The following is a 13477-nucleotide window of genomic DNA, read 5'->3' as shown; positions in this document are numbered from 1 at the left end:
GGAGGGAGACTGATGAAATTTTGGGATCGCTGGACCTTCGATCCCTGGGCCCAAAGCCTACTCAAGAATGGACTGGGTTGGAGCTGGTACAGCACTCCACCCCCATGCCTTCGGTTTTTCCAACACTCCACCCCCGTTTTGGAGGAGTACGTTCAAGAACTGTTGGAGAAAAATGTGATCCGAAAGGTGAAGTCCATCAAATTCCAAGGGAGGCTGTTTTGTGTTCCCAAGAAAGACTCGGAAAAGCTCAGAGTCATTCTGGACTTGTCACCACTCAACAAGTTCATAGTGAATTGCAAATTCAAGATGCTAACACTGCAACACATAAGGACCTTACTGCCCAAGAGGGCATACTCAGTCTCTATAGACTTGTCAGACGCCTATTGGCACATTCCAATCAGCCGTCGACTCTCCCCCTACCTAGGGTTCAGGCTACAACGGAAACTGTACGCCTTCAGAGCCATGCCATTCAGGCTAAACATAGCCCCAAGGATTTTCACGAAGCTTGCGAGCGCAGCTCTCAAACAATTACGCCTAAAGGGAATTCAGGTAGTAGCCTACCTGGACGACTGGCTGGTGTGGGCAGCATCCGAGACCGAATGCTTGCAAGCTTCCAGTCGAGTGATCCAGTTCCTAGAGTACCTAGGCTTCAAGATCAACAAGAAAAAGTCTCGACTTTCTCCATCCCAAAAGTTCCAGTGGCTGGGAATCCACTGGGACCTTTTGTCACACAGTTTCTCCATACCAATGAAGAAAAGGAAGGAGATAGCGGGCTCTGTCAAGAGACTTCTAGATTCCGAAAGGATATCAAGACGCGAACAGGAGAGGGTACTAGGCTCTCTCCAGTTTGCTTCAGTGACAGACCCAGTGCTAAGAGCACAGCTAAAGGATGCAACCGGAGTTTGGAGAAGGTATGCATCAAACGCGCGAAGAGACCTGAGAAGACCAGTGCCGCCTCGGCTACGTACTCTTCTCAGACCTTGGTCCCAAGCCAGACATCTAAAGAAGTCGGTTCTTCTTCAGCCACCTCCCCCGTCGTTGACGATTCACTCAGACGCCTCAAAGGAGGGATGGGGAGGTCACTCTCATCGGAAAAAAGTCCAGGGGACTTGGTCCAAGCTATTCAGGACCTTTCATATAAACTTTCTAGAAGCTATGGCAGTGCTCCTTACCTTAAAGAAAGTCTCCCCGCGTCACTCGATCCACATAAGATTGGTGACAGACAGCGAGGTGGTTGTGAGATGCTTGAATCGACAAGGGTCGAGGTCACCACCTCTCAACCAAGTGATGTTAGCCATTTTCCGATTGGCGGAAAAGAAGAAGTGGTACCTGTCGGCAGTTCACCTTCAAGGAGTCCGCAATGTGACAGCGGACGCTCTATCCAGGTTCACACCGATAGAGTCGGAATGGTCCTTAGACGCAGGATCATTTTCCTTCATTCTGAATCAAGTCCCAGAACTGCAAATAGACCTCTTTGCGACGAAAGACAACAAGAAGTTGTCCCTGTACGTGTCCCCGTACGAGGACCCCTTAGCGGAAGCAGTGGACGCAATGTCCCTCGACTGGAACAGATGGTCCAGGATTTATCTGTTCCCTCCTCACAACCTTCTGTTGAGGGTCCTCAACAAACTGAGATCCTTCAAGGGGGTAGCGGCAATAGTGGCCCACAAGTGGGCGAACAGTATGTGGTTCCCCTTGGCGTTGGAACTACAGATGAAGTTCGTGCCGCTACCACATCCAGTTCTGACCCAGCGAGTCCAGAAGTCGACTGTCTGCGCTTCATTACAGAAAACCCAGACCCTGCAGCTCATGATTTTCTTGCCCTAGCGGTGAGAAAGCGTTTCGGGATTTCGAAAGCCAGCATAGACTTCCTAGAGGAATACAAGTGCAAATCGACTAGAAGGCAATATGAGTCATCTTGGAGAAAATGGGTGGCCTTTGTAAAGGCAAAGAATCCGCAGGAGATCTCAACAGACTTCTGCTTATCTTTCTTCATCCATCTCCATGGCCAAGGATTGGCAGCTAACACGATTTCAGTGTGTAAATCGGCTTTGATGAGACCCATTTTATTTGCCTTCCAGATCGACCTAGGTAACGAGATCTTTAATAAAGTTCCGAAAGCCTGCGCTAGGCTCAGACCTTCAGAACCTCCAAAGCCCATCTCATGGTCTTTAGACAAAGTTCTTCATGTCGCCTCCTTGTTGAGCAATGAAGAATGTGCGTTAAAGGATTTGACGCAAAAAGTTATTTTCCTATTTGCACTCGCGTCCGGGGCCAGGGTTAGTGAGATCGTAGCCCTCTCGAGAGAGGCAGGTCGTGTTCAGTTCCTGGATGGGGGGGAGCTGAACCTGTTTCCTACGTTTCTCGCCAAGAATGAGTTACCCACCAACAGGTGGGGTCCCTGGAGAATCTGCCCTCTGAAAGAAGATGCATCTCTATGTCCAGTAGAATGCCTAAAGGTCTATCTTCGTAGAACTTCAGACTTCAAGGGTGGTCAACTATTCAGGGGAGAAACATCAGGCTCAAATTCATCTCTGAATCAACTCAGAGCGAAAATGACATATTTTATTCGCAGAGCGGATCCTGACAGTACACCCGCAGGTCACGATCCGAGGAAAGTTGCCTCATCCCTAAATTTCTTTAATTGTATGGATTTTGAACATCTCCGTTCATACACGGGCTGGAAGTCTTCCAGGGTGTTCTTTCGCCACTATGCGAAGCAAGTAGAGGAACTTAAGAGATCTGTGGTAGCAGTGGGTCGTGTAGTTAACCCTACTGTTTAACTCTGCGAGGAACAGTGGTCTTAATTGGGACGATTAAGTCCAGGGTGAGTGTGTAGGTACATACAGTACTACAAACTAAATGAGGGCACCAAGTGCCCATATAGACTGTTCCTTCTTTCAAAGGTGAACCTTGCATAAGTTCAGACATGTGTGCCAAGCGTTTCTAACGCTAATGTGATTGATTTGTAATACAGATTTTTTATGACTTGATACCTTGGTATCTTATTAAAGTGGTGTTTAATGGTTTTTCTTTCAGATAAACAAGTTCTGTTTACTATCATACTTATGCTTAAAGTTTTGGGTTACCCTCTTTTATATAAATATATATATTTGTTGTTAACCTGTCTGTTTATTATCTGTCAATAAACTTGTTCTTGAGAACCTTGCGTCTCTTTCACCTGTGTCAATTTATTGGTATAATTGAGCATTTTAATTCTATGTATCTTATCTGGGATAATTCTGATAGAATTGTTCTGTTATGCAAGCTATGTTGCATTGGTTTATGTAAGTCCCCTAATGGGAGGACTCCGTCCCATAAAGGGACGAGGGCGGTTTTATTAGTTTCTTCCTATGCGGATATAAACCTTTGTCCAATACAAGTATTGTGCGGATTACTGGTCAATATATTGACGCAGTGGTTCTATACAAACTATGCTTTACTTAATATAGGGCGAGACCACTATATTAGCTTGCCTGGTATTCATACATAGATATATGTGCTCTTCGAGACTTTTCCAGAGTCTAGTAGGACTCTTCCCTGTAGGGGGCAGGAAGCTCTAACATAGTTTATAGTTAGTTGAAAAGATGTATAACGGTAACATCTTAGGTCTCTAGGTCTAGTCGACCAGGAATAAATACCTCCGGGGAGTACGGCACGTTCTGAGAATCCACAGATACAGTAATGCTCTGGTACACTTCCATCAGGACGACATGGCTTGAGCCCAAAAAACGGATTTTGAGCGAAGCGAAAAATCTATTTTTGGGTGAGATAGCCATGTCGTCCTGATGGACCCGCCCTTGCCTTTCTAAGAAAGGGCTGTAGGACCCCTCCCTACATACAGTATCTGTAGCACCTCGTGTACGCTACAAGGAATACAGATGGCGCCAGGATTGGCGCCAGGCACGCATACGAATCGGGGGATAGGGAAGCCTTGGGAGCGGCTCCCCTTTTTCTTTCCCGAATTCGTATCTCGTCAATCTCCCTCCTACGAGACGAAATCTCTGTTCAGGTCGTAGATTGCCATGTGACGTGTCTAGAATACGTCCTCTGATATGTCGCGATATCCCTTTCACGAGGGATACTCGCTCCAGGAGTTAGAATTCTGGTACCTTAAGGTAAATTCTCTGGGAATATCGCCGTAGTTGTAATATACCCTAGGAAGCTACCCTATAGGAACTTCCATCAGGACGACATAGCTATCTCACCCAAAAATAGATTTTTCGCTTCGCTCAAAATCCGTTATATATATATATATATATATATATATATATATATATATATATATATATATATATATATATATATATATATATATATATATATATATATATATATATATATACATTCATTGGTAAATGTTTTTAACAAAGAGAGAGAGAGAGAGAGAGAGAGAGAGAGAGAGAGACTTTACCCTTCTGCTGAAGGATCCTTCAGTATATTGTGTTACAGAAACAATTCCAATTGACACCTGTTGCCGACAAGAGTGGAGAAGTTTTTAATTTGTTTATTAAGAGTCTAACTTTATTTTTCAATTGTTTTCGGGGATATTCTTCTCGTTAATCCCAGGCTGATTCTAATGAAATATCATTTGAGGAAAGAGAGAAAAGTCTATTTTTACTGTCACTGGAAATGTAAGATTTATATTCATATTTATATTTATATTTCTAGTGGCGATAGTTATAATAGGGAACGAAATGTGTAAAACTTTTATTAAAAGAATAATTATCAAAATTATGGTTATAAAAATTATTATTATTGAAATGATTGAAATTCGAATTATTATTATTGAAATGACTAAAATCATTATTAGATTTATTAAAATAATAATAATTATCATTATCAAAATTATGGTTAACAAAATTATCAAACTTGTTATTGATGAAATTACTAAAATCATTATTGAAAGAATTATTATTAAATTCATTATTATTTTTGTAATTATTAAAAATAATTCATTGTAAAATAAAGAAAAAAAATCCTCTAAAAGGAAAGTTAAGGTCTTCAATGCCTTCCTCCATTAATATAAAAATTTCTGGAAAAGAAAGTTAAACGCATTCCCTTCCCTTAAAATTCTCTCTCTCTCTCTCTCTCTCTCTCTCTCTCTCTCTCTCTCTCTCTCTCTCTCTCTCTCTCTCTCTCTCTCTCTGTAAGGGAGATAAGTGAATTTGGATATGCATGCCACCTTTGAAGAGCGTCATCCCGTCGCTAGATTAAAATTCTTCCAGCAGCAAATGGTAAAAAAAAAAAAATGTCCATTCTTTTCCTTACGAATTATGAAATGGAATACGCATAAAGAATAGATTATTACTGATATATTACGTACATGGAAAGCAACGCCAATAAATTACGGAGACATATAAAAAGGACTATAGAACTAAAGAGGAGAAAAAGGGAAAGAAATAGTAAATGCAATGCTAAGCTGTATTTCTGAAGCTGCTACTTCTATTAAAATGTTTTTCCCCATATGTATGGGTTAAGCACGGTTGCCTTCCATTTGAAGGACTTTACTTTGGCTTTGGGGTTAAACCGTATCCCCGATTAGCTGCCATGCCTGACATCGCTTAGACCCTGGTACCGGATGTTCCCGTATTGTACCAGTCACCAGCGTCCTTCCTCCCAGTAGCGAGGAGTCCTGGCGCGGTTAGGTCGACAGTTCGAGACGTGTGAGGTGTCTCTATGTTTTTAGAAGGTGTTGGAGTGCCTTTGTGTTTGTTTCTTAGTCTGTATCGCCCATTTGCTTTAAGCAAACTTATCTGTCGGTTACATACAAAAACCCTGAGGTGTCTACACGGATTATTTCTGAAGCTACAGAATTTCTTTAATGTACGTTTCTTTCTTGGAGATCTGTCGACAATAGATTACAATGTATTGCTCATTGCCAAGGTAAATATTAAATCTATCCGTTAATTCACCGACTCAAATTCCTGATTCTCATAGCCAGAAACAGTCAAGAATTAATGAAGCCAACAGTAAAATCGTGAGAATCACCCGTAGGTGTAAGTAAATATACTCTTGAATAAAAATAAAAACTTCGCCAAACATTACCTAATATGCAGAATTACCGGGTGATCTTTGAGGAAAAAATACTCCGCTTTTGAAATTTTTTTTTTTTTTTAACTGGTGATGAGTTAAAATGCAAACTCTGTGGTGATATTTAACACTAGCCAAAACCAATATGGCCAGTGGAGATTGTGAGATTAACAGGCGATGAAGTGTGGGACAGATGTAGATGGAGAACACTGGCCAGAAACATCGAACCCACATAAAAGTGGGCAAAGATGCAGACAAAGAAGTAGTAGTGATGATATTTAACACACAAAGAAGTTAATTTAACTAAGTTTTTATTTATACGGGGAGGGAGTTGTGTCTAAACCTATACTCAATTTTTTTAACGACGTGCATTTGCACCGAATCGCAGGGATGCCCCTTTAGCTCGGAAAAGTTTCCTGCTATTTGATTGGTTGGACAAGATCATTCTAGGCAATCAGCTAGTAAGAAACTTTTCCGAGCTAAAAGGGCACCGCTGCGAGTCAGTGCAAATGTGACTCATTGAAAAAAAATTGAGTATAGAGTTTGAGTATCGTTCAGATGTAAATCGGAGATGGAACAACGGATAAAGATCAAACAAGAAAACCAATATGTATATATATATATATATATATATATATATATATATATATATATATATATATATATATATATATATATATATATATATATATATATATATATATATATATATATATATATATATATAATATATATATAAAGATAATGTGAAGAAAACAAATACAGGTCATGTTTTTGCCCGGCATAAGTTTCTTCATGTATGCCCAGAGGGATAAACATGCTGATAGGCCTACTTAAAGGCTCCTTTATAATAGACTGGACGTCTTTATCAAATCCAGTATCTGGGATCATTCGTAAATAGGAACTACATTAGACTAGACATTGGTAGGTCATGGACAAGAAAGTATTAAGGTTATATTTTGTTAATCAAAACCAGTATCTATATTATTCTTGATATACAAAATTTAATTTCAAAATAAATATGTCGTGGAAATAACACATCACAATTTTCAAAATTAAAACAAGTATTAAAATGAATCCAAATAGAGAAAAATATGGCAAATACAATTTTTTTTTTCTGCCGGATATTATGGAGATTATTACTTTCATTAAAAAGAGTATTTACATTTATATAGCTATAGTTATAACAAATACAAAAAACCGACCTTTTTCTATATTTGTATGATAAACAAATCCCATACCAATCTATGGATGCTTTGTATTTTAACTTGAATAAAGCACCATGCCATGTCTATAAATCTTGGGCATTAAAAATACAGTTATATACGTTGTATATTTCAAAGATTTTAAAGAGAAAAGGAGATTAACAATTCTTTTACTAAAGACAGCTTAAGTTAATAAGTTTCAAGTAAAATCAGGAAAAACAAATTCAAAATTACAACGTCAAATACTTCAAATTTAAACAATATTTTTGGACATTTTTTATTGAAGTTAAAAGATATGTCCCAAGAAGAATATGTCTTTTTTATATAAACATTTACTTTAAGAATATTATGCTGACTTCCGGATACTGAAATATATATTTTTTTTCTGGCATATACTTACTTTGGATACTTAATACAGGAAACAATTCCTAACAGGAAAGGCTACACGATAAACGATTAAGCCGATTATTTCTAGTCTCTAAAATTTTAAATTATAGAGAAAAGTTCTACATATATTTTCTCTTTAATTACAGGGAAGTTAATCCTTTTTTCCATTAAAATTTTTCCCCTACCGAAAACTGTATGAGATTTCAATGTTTAAATATAATGATAGGTTTATCAATACAGTATTTGATATGGAAATAATTTTAAATGTTTGTCAAATTAAAGTTTAATAGAGAAGAAATTGAAATTGAATTGAAGAATTAAGAGAATTAAAACCCTTAAAGTGATAATTTCATTACCTTTTCTTAAAATTCGTAACTGTTGCAGCAAACTTATTTATAGTATGACTTTCAAAAAAATAAAAAAAAAAGAAACACTTTGTCCTCGTTATTTTTGTAGCAATTAAAATCTCTCTAAATAATTAGCGCATGATCATTATAGATTTTAGTCTTTACCGATTTTTCGCGTTTTTATCAAAATAACTAAATTAAAATCATTATAAAATGATGTTTGCTGAAAGAATCACTTCCGCTTTCTACTTAACGAACATCAATGATATTATTATTATTATTATTATTATTATTATTATTATTATTATTATTATTATTATTATTATTATTATTATTATTTTTATCATTGTTTAAGCTAAGCTATAACACCTAGTTGGAAAAGCAAGATGTTATAAGCCCAAGGACTCCAACAAGGAAAAACGGGCCAGTTACGAAAGGAAACAAGGAAATAAATAAACTTCAAGAGAAGTATTAAACAATCAAATTAAAATATTTCAATATTTCTGATGAGAAATACTAGTATGATAAATTCCAAGGAAAGCCTTGTAATCCACTGTTTTATTCCACCTTTTCTTTTTTATTTCGTGTCTGAATAAGTAGCCGTGCTGATGATATATTTAGACTATTTGGAATCAATTCCAATAGGTAAGGATTAATCATAAGAATCAATTCTGAAATTAATATTAATATGAAAGTATTGATTCTAAGAATCAATTCTAATATCTAAGGATTGATCTTAAAAATCAACACTAATATATAAGGATTCTAAGAATCCATCCTAATATGTAAAGATGGATTCTAGAATCCATACTAATATTTAAGGATTGATTTCGAGAATCACTACTAATATGTAAAGATTATATCTAGGAATCAATTCTAATACTTGAGTATTGATTCTAAGAATCAATCCTAATATGTAAGGATTGATTCTAAGAATCCTTCCTAATGTGTAAAGATTGATTCTGAGAATCGATCTTAATATGTAAGGATTAAGTCTAAGAATCAATCTTAATATTTAAGGATTGATTCTAAGAGTCATTCCTAATATGTATGGATTGATTTTGAGAATCAAGAATCAATCCTAGTATTTGAGGATTGACTCAAAGAATCAATCGTAATATGTAAGGATTGATTTTAAGAATCAAGAATCAATCCTTTTATATTAGGATTAATGTTTAGAATCAATCCCAATATGTAAGTATTAATGCTAAGAATCAATCTTAATATGTGAGGATTAATTCAACATAATACTTTCCTGTATCCTACATCATTTCTCTTATCCCATAAGAAAATCCATAAGATAATTCTTACAAAAACAATCTAAAAAGTAAATTTTAACAGTCAATCAAGTATCCCTTCTGAAAGATTATTAGCGGTAGGGAGAGAGGGAGAGGGAGGGGGAGGGAGTTAGGAGACCAAGGAGGGGGGGGGGGGAGGAAAGGAGAGACCAAGAGTACGTGATAATGAGAGGAAGTCCTTGGCAGCTCATTAAGATTCTTTGGACCCATGGTTCTCAGAAATGGTAATTTGGTGCAAATTTCTATCTCCCGGTAATTCTTTGTTCTCTTTTTGCTTCCAGAACTTGAAGACTTTATTTCCAGAGTGTTATGATGGTGAGGATTTGTAAATTACAGAGAATTACGTCTCATGATTTTCCAATTATTTCTGATTAAACTATGGAAGAGTAATGGTTCCTCTAAGAATTAAATAGTATACATGAAGAAAATACTTGTTGGTCATGCAGTGCTTTTCAGCATTCTGGAGCCAGATATGAACATTACAAAGTAAAAATAGGGATATATATGATCCATTCCAAAAGGTGGCATATTAATGATAAAATGATGAAGATGATGAAAAACCCCTCGAAGTATTTTGAATACCTTCTATCCGCTTAGACACTCATCGAGAGTGAGTTTAAGCAAGTTATTATACGAGACACAATTGAAATATACAAAATAAATGTAAGAAGATCATTTTTCTATCTATCTATCTGCCCGAGCTATCTGTGCATACCAAGGTGAGAAAGTGGAAATGTACAAAGATATTGTTAAACCAACTCGCGTTTATGGAATTGAAATATGAAATTCGAGAGTAAAAAAAAAAAACGTTCAAAATATTAAGAGTATATTTGAAAAGAATTGATAGGGTGAGGAAAGGGGGGGGGGGGGATATGCAGAACAAGTGGTAAATGATTGATCAGGCCTTTGTGGTGGTTCACTCACGTGGAAAGAGTGACCGGCATCAGATTAATAAAAAAAAAATTGATATCAGGTACGAGAGGTGGGCCTATGAAAGGTGTGATAGGCACTTGAGTTGTTTGGCGAAGGAAGAGCATTGACATCCCTGAATGGGGTGTTCGACGTTTACTGATGAGACTACTGTGTAGATGTATGGAGTAATTATTCTTATGGAAGATTACAGCGACTCCGTAGTTAAACCAGACTCAAATGACGTAAAGGTTTAAAGGCCGATCATGAATGGCATAAGCGGGGAGCAGTGATATTTCCCTATCAAGCAGGACAATGCCCTAGCGATTTACCCAATATACTGTACATATGATCAGCGGCCAAGCTCCCTCTCCACCCAAGCTAGGATCCAGAAGGGCTAGGCAATGGCTGCTGATGACCCATAGGCTCCCCCCAAACTCACATCCTTCATTCACAAGGATGGTGAGGTTGCAGCGACCAAAGTAACTAACGAGTTTGAGCAGGACTCAAACCCTTGTCTGGCAATTACCAGGCAAGGACGTTACCAACAGCCCACCACAACCCTTAAGCATTTAACTAGCTACCAGTTACTTCCCTACAAGTACTGGGTCACAGCCAGGGTGGAGTAAGGAATATGGCTAACATCCTCGTCCCGAGTGAATGTTTAAAAATGTTATGGGAGTTATTCCCACTAAGAAGATACGGTGTAGGAGTCGTATTCTCGGATGGCTCAGGAAGTCTCCTTTACCCCGGCTGCGATCATCTAAAGTGGATTAACTATTAGATATATATAATTCATTACTAAGGTTAAGCATCGAACCGGGAACCTTTTGCTTGATGAGGTGAACTGCCCTATTGACTTTTGCTTGATGAGGTGAACTGCCCTATTGACACAATGCCTTAATAGCTATACACACACACACACACACACACACACACACACATATATATATATATATATATATATATATATATATATATATATATATATATATATATGTGTGTGTGTGTGTGTGTGTGTGTGTGAAAATCGATCTTTAAATAGGCAATAAATTGTCGACGTTTACTGAAAAAACAAACCTCTGGAATTACTGATTATTCCCAAAGTTCCATTGGAAGAAAAATGGGAGGGGAAAAAAAAAAAAACCTGGGTTGGCATGATGAATTACACGAAGAATTTTTCTTCGCTCATTTTAACATGCATAGCAGGTTATAAATTAAAGAAAGGATAGTTTAAAAGTGGCAATGGAGCGGAAAGAAAGAGGAATATGAAAATTAGGATTATTTCACATGTGAAAATGGAGTTATTATATCGATAGAATTAGATGTATTACATAAAAATGAAAAAACAATTGAAAGTTGAAAAGGCAAATTACTGATAGCATTGATACAGCTCTCGAAAAGAAAAGAAAAAACATCATGAAATGTGAGCATTGAGGATAAGGGAATGATTACATTAATTGAATTAATAATTAAAATACTTTCAACGAATGTTAATTCTGATGTACATTGATGTAGAGATGATGATGAAGCAGCAACGATGGAGCAAAACATTGATATAATCTAAATCTATCATGATGGCATAAAAACATCAGTGGAAAGACAAACTTGAATCATATGAAACATTGATTGAATTAAAAATTAAAATTTTTTTTTCAACGAATGTTAATTATGGTGTACATTGATGTACAGACATAAGATGATGGAATGGAAACATCAATGGAGGAAAATATTTATATAATCTAAATCTATTATAATGGAAAAGAAAAATTTATGGAATGACAAACTTGAATCATATGAAAAAAAAATAATACTTGGAATGAACCGCAATTGTAATGAGAGGAAGCTAATCTGATACTGAATTTAGCACTTGTTCAAGTTGCAAGAAAATTTTTTACACTAACCTATCCTTCTCCATCATATGGATCAATACAAGACACTATTCTAGAACTTTTATTCCCTCTGTGACCAGGGTGTGGAATGCTCTTCCTAATCTGAAGGTTGAATCATTGGAACTTCAGAAGTTGAAACTTGCTGCAAATGCTTTCTGGTTGAACAGGTCGACAAAATTCGTTTCAAAACTTATATATGACTGAGCTATTTCAAAGTTGTTACTGATATTAAATTATCATATAATTTTTCATAATAAATTCTCAAATATAGCATATTTGTTATTTCTCTATTTCGTTTCCGTGTTGGGCAGTTCTCCCGGTTGAAGCCCCGGGGATTGTAACATCCTTTTCCAACTAGGGTTGTAGCTTAGCTAATAATAATAATAATAATAATAATAATAATAATAATAATAATAATAATAATAATAATAATAATAATAATGCTTCGCTTCATTAAGGGAACGTTCCTAAATCATTTGCAAACATAATGATTTAAGTCATTAGGTAAACTAAGGCAGTTTTTCCAAATCCTTTAATGCAAAATAACTTTCAGCATTCTAGCATTTCCATTAATGATCCTAAGTGGACTGTATTTCCACGGTTCCTGGTAATGTTAAATAAACTCTTAAATCAAAATTTTAGAGTTTTCTTCTTTAAAATGCAAATTTCTTTTTGGTCACCCAGATTTCTACGTTCATTTCAGGGAATTTTCATCATTATGAATTTCACGATAAACTGAAAATAAGGGGAAAAAATTTGCGATTATGATATGCTTTAAATATGGATAAAAAAACTGAAAGCGTTGAACCCGAAATGAGAAAATAAATGGAGAAACTCTTCTAACAAAGTTTTAACTCATTTATCAAAATAAATTTTTTATCTATTTGACTGTATAAATCATAAAATTTAAGAATTAGATAATCCCACATTTATTTAACTTCTCACCAAAATATTTACTAAATATGAGGCTAGAGACAGAAATCATGTCTTTTTCGCTCACAAAATAATCAATATCCACGGACGTATACAGACTTAACTTATACGGATACTTAAGATAATGATGGTAGCATGAGAAAAGAAGTGTCACAGAACAGGTGAACCAACAGGGAAGTTGGTAAAGAGGATTAGAGATGGAGGGGGGAAAAAAGTGTCTTTGGACGTGGAAGTTACAACGAAATATTTAGTGAGCTCACTGCTCTTTTCGGGCTCTTCTCTACGATTGAAAGGATGAGATGGAATTGGGAGAGGTGAATATCAAGAAGTACATTAAGTATATGGAGATTCTGGAGACAAAATGTAAAAACGAGTATATTTGAAAAGATATAGTAAAATATGGTGAGTCCAAAGATTCATCTATTCCTTGTCTTTGAAAGGTTTTCATTACTGTTGAAGTTTTGACAAAATAA

This window comes from Palaemon carinicauda, chromosome 28 (assembly GCF_036898095.1).
Source record: "Palaemon carinicauda isolate YSFRI2023 chromosome 28, ASM3689809v2, whole genome shotgun sequence".
Lineage (NCBI taxonomy): Eukaryota > Metazoa > Arthropoda > Malacostraca > Decapoda > Palaemonidae > Palaemon > Palaemon carinicauda.
Note: the sequence above shows the minus strand (reverse complement) of the source record.